The sequence below is a fragment of the Sapajus apella genome, unplaced genomic scaffold (genome assembly GCF_009761245.1).
Source record: "Sapajus apella isolate SASKATOON/1434 unplaced genomic scaffold, GSC_monkey_1.0 scaffold13, whole genome shotgun sequence".
Classification (NCBI taxonomy): Eukaryota; Metazoa; Chordata; class Mammalia; order Primates; family Cebidae; genus Sapajus; species Sapajus apella.
In genome coordinates this window covers 14,577,958-14,585,360 of record NW_022436953.1, presented here as the reverse complement: position 1 = coordinate 14,585,360, position 7,403 = coordinate 14,577,958, and the positions used below count along the sequence as shown (strand labels likewise).

Here is a 7,403-nt window from a genome sequence, read left to right as displayed (position 1 = left end):
GTTTTTATTTTCTAGGCTGTAACCACAGCAACATTTTTTTTCCCTGAATATCTGTCCTTCGCTCCTGCCACACACAACTCACCCCCTTCCCCTGCCTTTTGTGGGCATGCAGAGCTCTTCACTGCCTTTTCAAACTACCGATTTAGCTCTCTGGCTGTCAAAACAGCAACACAATAACACATTGTATTGTTTTTGCTTTTCTTGACAATTCACCTAAAGTTTGGACATTTGTACAAGAGAGTACAGTGTGATAAACTGAACTTCCATCACTAGCTAAAACCTATGCACTGATATAGCTGCCATTTTTTAAGCATTTCTAAGCCACATGCAGAGCCCTAGACCAAGTGCTTCACATTCGTTTGCTCTTTCTGAGCAGCAGTTCCCTGCACTGTGGACTGGAGGGGATACCCTCACCGGACAGCAAAGCCAAATGGGTTATGCAACTTTCCCTAGACTCCCACAGCTAGTGAAAAGTACAGTAGAGACTGGAAGCCAAGGCTGGGCACAGTGGCTCACACCTGTAATCCCAGCACTTTGGGAGGCCAAGGCAAATAGATCCCGAGGTCAGGAGTTTAAGACCAGCCTGGTCAATATGGTGAAATCCTGTCTCTACTAAAAATACAAAAATTAGTTGGGTGTGGTAGCAGGTGCCTGTAGTCCCAGCTGCTCGGGAGGCTGAGGCAGAAGAACCGCTTTAACCTAGAAGGCAGAGGTTGCAGTGAGCTGAGATCACATCCCTGCACTTCAGCCTGGGCAAAAGAGCAAGACCCCATCTCAAAAAAAAAAAAAAAAAAGAGAGAGAGAGAGATTGGGAGCCAAGTCTTTCAGACTCCTAAATCTTCCTTGCCTCACCAACTAAGATCTGATTCTAGTACTCCAAAGCAACTCTATTAAGGATTATCTGGGAATATAGCAATGAACGAATGTCAAATATGACAGTAGTCAAGATGAAAGCAGTAAAGAATACCATCACCTACATGAAGGTTTGATTGGGAGGTCAGGAGGGGCGTTGGTAAATAGTCCTCCCCAAACTAAGATTAAGCCCAGACATGAGTGAGGAGAGATTATAAGACAGTAATGACAAAAGATCTGGAGTCAACTACAGTCTACACTGACTGGCCTAACTTCTCTGTGCCTCAGTTTCTTCTGTTAGAAAATGGGAATAATAGTTTTTAATTCACAGGCCTGATGTATGAATAACAGGAATTAATGCAAAATCTTTACCCAGAAACCTGATATATAGTAAAAGCTCAATGAATATTGTAATTATTGTGTACACTTAAAATACTTTTGCCAGGCTATTCCCAATCTACTTCCCACCATCTCCAAGATACTTGTCAAACACCTGGGTGCTTGGGCAGTCAACCTTCATGCCCACCATGTACTTTTCTTTTTTATTTTTATTAATTTTTGCTTTTATTTTGGCAATTTAAGGGGTACAGGTGGTTTCTGGTTACATGGATAAGTTCTTTTGTGGTGATTTCTGAGAGTTTAGTGCACTCATCCCCAAGCAATGTACATTGTACCCAATATATATAGCCTTTTTATCCCTCACCCCACTCCCAACTTTTCCTGAGTCCCCACAGTCCATTATATCATTCTTATATCTTTGCATCCTCATGGCTTGGCTCCCACTTATAAGTGAGAGCATACACTATTGGTTTTTCCATTCCTGAGTTGTTTCACTTAGAATAATGGCCTGCAGCTCCATCCAAGTTGCTGTGAAAGACATTATTTCTTTTTATGTCAATAGTCCATCCACCATGTGCTTTTCTCATCTGCATCAGCTTGCCTTTCCTCACACTACCAGGTGTCCCAGGTGTGTCCTCTCCTAACCCAACTTTGAGGTTATTCTTGAGCTTGTCTTTGCTGTCAAGCCTTCCCTGACTATACCAGGCCTCAGTGATCTCCCTCACTTCTGCACTCCTTCCCACACTTGCTGCCTTTCCCATTCATGTGACGCATCCAAAAGTCACCTTGCCTTGGCTATCCTGTGATGGAGACACACTCTGGACCATCCCATGGACCTCTCATCCCTACCCATTCCTGACGCTTATTCATTCATTCATCCCCCAAATATCACTCATGTACTTTGTGCTAGAACCTGAGGGTACACATAGCAACGAATGAAGCAGATGTAGAACCTGTCCTCATGATCTTCAGAGCTCAGTGAAGAAGATAATAAACAGGTTACTGGAGAAATAACTATACAATTATATACTGTAACAAATGCAATGAAGAAAAAGAAGAGTAAAATAACTATTTGGGATTGGTAAGTATTCTCTCCCTCGACATCAATATAAAACTGAGAGCTTAGCCCCTCTGTCCGTTGATCACTTTATCTGGCCCATCATAAGCTAACATCTCTAAGCATAAAATCCTCCTTTACACGAGGATAGGAAAGGGCCAAATGAGCCTTTTCCACGAGAATAGGAAAAGGCCAAAAAAGGCTTCATTTTTCTTTTCTTTGGCAAAGTCATGGCTTGTTGCATGGCACAGAAGTTCCTGGGCCCAGGCTCCAAGACCTTATTGGTTTGGCACTTGCCTTTGGTTTGTGCCTGAGCCTCAGAGAGGAAGCAGCTTACTTCAAATTCTAGCTGGGCCTCCAGGAAAGAACAGCCTTCAGATTCTCTTCACTAATTTCCAAACAAAAGCAGTAGTAGGGTTTTTGAAAACCACAAAACTAAGAGAGTTGTGAAAAATAAGGTACTGCAAGCAGGAAATGATAGCTAAGGCTCAAGCCTGGGGTCCAACCTAGCAGGCGTCTGGTGAATCACAAGTTCTAAATCTGAATGGAGATTTTTGGGTGCTTGCAGAGGATCTTGAAATTTGTTTTTTTATTCCAATCAGAGAACTCTCTAAAAGGATTTGGGCTAAGCCTGGCAATTTCTACTTTTCTTTTCAGGGTGGAAGGCAGCCCACTTTCTTGCACCTTTACTCTTAAGTCTAACTTGCCATCGACTTACCCATTCTGGTCACTTTTCTTGAGATGGCCATCACTTTGTACATGGAGGCCCAGCTGACCCTCTTCCAAAATGCCAGCCCTGTTAACTCTGTAGAATTCTCACTTCCCAAACAGCCTGTTGGCCTACAGCGATTCCTGCTATGGTCAGTTTCACCTGCAGATCCCTGATCTCTTTCTAGCCCTCCCATCCCTGCAAAGCAAGTCAAACTCCTGGTCACAGCTGTGAGGTGTCCATGAGAGAACCTGGTCTTTGAAATCAGACAGGTTGGGGTCCAATTCCCAGTGACCCTATGACTGGCTGAACTTCATCTTATCCATCTGCGAATACAGCATTTCATAAACTTAGAAAATAGAGGAAAAGTATTTTTATGATTTCACACTTTGAAGACATCCTTAGTCACTATACATGTATAATGGGAAACTGGTCCCTTTCCCACTATTAATAATGTATATCACATGCAAGATAGTCTTGATCGTAGCTCTGTCTTTCTATGCAAATATATACATACAGTCATTAAGGATGTCTTCAAAGTGTGAAATTACATACTTTATATAATAAACATTTTTATATAATGTATATATAATATATATAAACATTTATATATAATGTATATAATATAAATATATAAACATGTGTGTGTGTGTGTGTGTGTGTGTGTGTGTGTGTGTGTGTATAATCACTATAGGATGTCTATTATACCTAGATTTCCAGACTTAATGGACATCCTATAGTGATAATGACACTAGGCCCACAGGATTACCCTGAGGATGAAAGCAGTTAATATCTGCCAAGTGCCTGAATTCCTGCCTGGCCCGTAGAAAAGGCTCAGAAAGTATTGGGTCCCCTCCTCTCAGCCCAAACTGGTCCCTTTCCCACTATCATAATGCATATCGCATGCTAGATTGTCTTGATGGTAGCACTCTGTCTTTCTATGCAACTTTACATCAGAAAAATCCATTTGCTTGGTTGTGGGGGGACAAAATCAGGACTGACTGTTGTCATTATCACATTGTCATCCAGATTCCCAAAGAGTTCGGGATTTTTACAAAAGTATGTCTTGACAGTTGCAACTATCTCATGCTAAAATTAAGAGGTAAAGATGTTTATTATGTAGGAGGCCAAATTTCTGGCAACAACCTGTACCTTGTCTATTAGGAGAAACGAGTGGGTCTATATATGACTTGGAGTCTCTGCGAAGGCTTGGTTTAGATTGTCTGCAACCACATGAGAAGGTATATTTTCCAAGCCCAAGAATTTATCAGCATCACCTACATCTGCAAACCTGTCATTTATTTATGCTGCACATTACTTTGAAAAAAAAAAAAAAAAGTAACAACCCTGCTTTGTAACCAAATGTTTTATTTGATTGCAGGCTGTGGGATGAATTAATGTGACAAAGGGGGTCATTGGAGAAAGCCTATTATAAAAGTGCAGTAATAGTTGCTTTCCAGAGGAAGTAACTAAATACATTCCAGTCTTGTTGAAGAGTACACATCTGATGAAATATACGTATGATTTCAATGGAAGAATAGTTCGCATTTGGTTAGGTTTTTTAACAACAATTTAGCTCAGCTTCCCCCATAATAAAAAGCTTATAGACTATTTCAGTGTTTTGCATCCCAAAGAAAAGATGCATTTACATCTGCGCATAAGTTTGTCTATATGTGCATGTGCTGCCCACACTGTTCCATTTTAAACCTCTACTCTTCTCTGCTTGGGACCAAGATAAACCACCAGGTGATGGCTTCTAGGCACAGGGATGGGAACACAGCACTTACTTCATAGACTTTAGCAAGTCCTCTAGGAAGCTGCCTTGCAGGGCAAGCCCCAGAAACACTTCTACCACCGTCCTCTAAGGTTAATCTTCTCAGGCTCAGGGAAGAACCAACAAAATAGCAAAGGTCATCTAATTCTGTCCCCCGCAACCCCTACCAAAATTCTGCAACTGACTTCCACAGGCGAGAATAGCTAGATCAGTGTTTGTCAAATGTGTTCATGCCAGGACTCTTTTTGATTCATCATCTCATAGGATTACAGGAATGCCTCATTTTACTGCTCTCTACTACATCATCTTTGCAGATAATGTTTTGTTTGCTTGTTTGCTTTTTATAAACTGAAGGTTTGTGCTACTCTGGGTTGAACCAGTGCATCGGTGCCATAATAGCATGTGCTCACTTGCTGTCTCTGCATCACATTTTGGTAATTCTTACAATATTTAAAACATTTTAATTATTGTATCTGTTATGATCTGTGATCAGTGAGTTTTGATGTTAGTATTAAATTGTTTGGGGGCACAACAAATTGCTTCATATAAGATAGCAACTTAATAAATGTGTGTGTTCTGACAGTCTCACCATGCACCTATCTGTCTCCCTCTCTTTGGGCCTCCCTATTCCCTGAAACTAAACATTGAAATTAGGCTGATTACTAACCCTACAATGGCCTGTAAGTGTGCAAGTGAAAGGAAGTATCACCCGTCGCTCCCTTTAAATCAAAAGCTATAAATAATTCAGTCTAATGAGGAAGGCATGTCAAAAGCCAAGCTTGGGAATTGTTGCTTCAGGTCTGCCTTATCTAAGAGGATAATGTAGAAGACAAAGAGGGGGCACCCAAATAAATTCTACCTTCCATCATTTGGCAACCTTGATTGGCTCCAGATTTTTTACCAGGGGGCAGAAGCATTGAGAATTCACAGGACTCCCTTAGTGAGCATGGCCTGAGTCAAAAGCTAAGAACTCTAGTGCCAAACTGTCAGCCAAGTTGTGAATGCAAAGGAAAATTTATTGAAGGAAATTAAAAGTACTGTGCCAGTGAATATATAAATGAAGAGAAAGTCAAACAGCCTTATTGCAGATAAAGTTTTATATTTTAATTGTTACAGAATTTCACATTTCTTCAAGCCAAAGCCTGATCCAGAGTAAGACCCTAACTCTCTAATTCTGTGAAGACTGAGAGAGATGAGGAAGCTGCGGAAGAAAAGTTGGAAGCTAGTAGAAGTTTGTTAATAGAGTTAAAGGAAAGAAGCCATCTTCATACCATAGAAGTACAAGGTGAAGCAGCGGGTGCTAATACAGAAGCTGCAGCAAGTTATTCGGAAGATCTAGCTAAGATAATTTGTAAAGGTAGCTACACAAAACAGATGTTCAATATAGACAAAACAACCTTCTATCAGAAGAAGATGCCATCTAGTACTCCTGGTTAGAGAGGAGAAGTCAAGGCCTGGCTTCAAATATCCAAAGGACAAGCTGACTATCTTGTTATGGGCTAATGCAGCTGGTGACATAAAGGGGAAGCCCAAGTTCATTTATCATTTCAAAACTCCTAGGGCCCATGAGAATTATGCTAAATCTACTCTGCCTGTTCTCCATAAATGGAACAACAAAGCCTGGATGACAATGCATCTGTTTACAACACGGTGTATCAGATACTTTAAGTCCATTATTGAGACCTACTCCTCACAGAATAAAAGATATCTTTCAGAATATTACTGCTCATTGACAATGCACCTGGTCACCCAAGAGCTCTGATGGAGACATACAAGGAAATTAATGTTGTTTTCATGCCTGCTAACACAATATCTATTCCACAATCAGTGGATCAAAGAGTAATTTTTTACTTTCAAGTTTTATTATTTTATTATTTTAAAAATGCATTTTGTAAGGCAATAGACAGTGTTTCCTCCGATGGATTTGGAAAAAGTAAATTGCAAACCATCTGAAAAGGATTCGCTATTGTAGATTCCTTTTTAAAAATATTCATTATTCACAAGAGGAATCAAAATATCAACATTACCAGAAGTTTGGAAGAAGTTGATTTCAATCCTCATGGGTGACTTTGACGGATTCAAGACTTCAGTGGAGGAAGTAACCTCAGATGTGGTGGAAAGAGAGAGAGAACTGGAACTAGAAGTGGGGCCTGAGGATGTGACTGAATTGCTGCAATCCTGTGATCAACCTTGAAAGAATGAGGAGTTGCTTCTTATGAATTAGCAAAGAAAGTGGTTTCTTGAGATGGGATTTACTCTTAGTGAAGATGCTGTGAACATTCTCAAAATGACCACAAAGAATTTAGAATATTATATAAATTTAATTAACAAAGCTGCGGCAGGGTTTGAGAGGACTGGCTCTAATTTTGAAAGAAGTTTTACTGTGGGTCAAATGCTATCAAATAGCATCACATGCTGCAGAGAAATATTTTGTGGAGTGAAGAGTCAATACATGCGGCAAACATCACCATGGTCTTCTTTTTAGGAAATTGTGGGAGCCATCTTAGCCTTCAACAACCACCACCAGTCAGCAGTTACCAACATCAAGGTAAGACCTTCCACCAGCAAAAAGATTATTGACTCTAATTCTCAGATGATCGCTAGCACATTTTAGCAATATTTTTAAATTAATGTCTATATGTTAATTTATAAATAATGCTATTACACATTTA

General features: G+C 40.2%; 1 long non-coding RNA gene across 1 annotated transcript; it reads left to right on the top strand.

Annotated features, from left to right (window-relative positions):
* The first annotated feature begins 1,136 nt into the window (after positions 1-1,136).
* On the top strand, positions 1,137-6,998 carry LOC116553931. Its single transcript, XR_004269970.1, has 3 exons — positions 1,137-1,148; positions 4,863-4,867; positions 6,762-6,998. It is a non-coding gene; the product is annotated as an uncharacterized LOC116553931 (long non-coding RNA).
* The last annotated feature ends 405 nt before the right edge of the window (positions 6,999-7,403 follow it).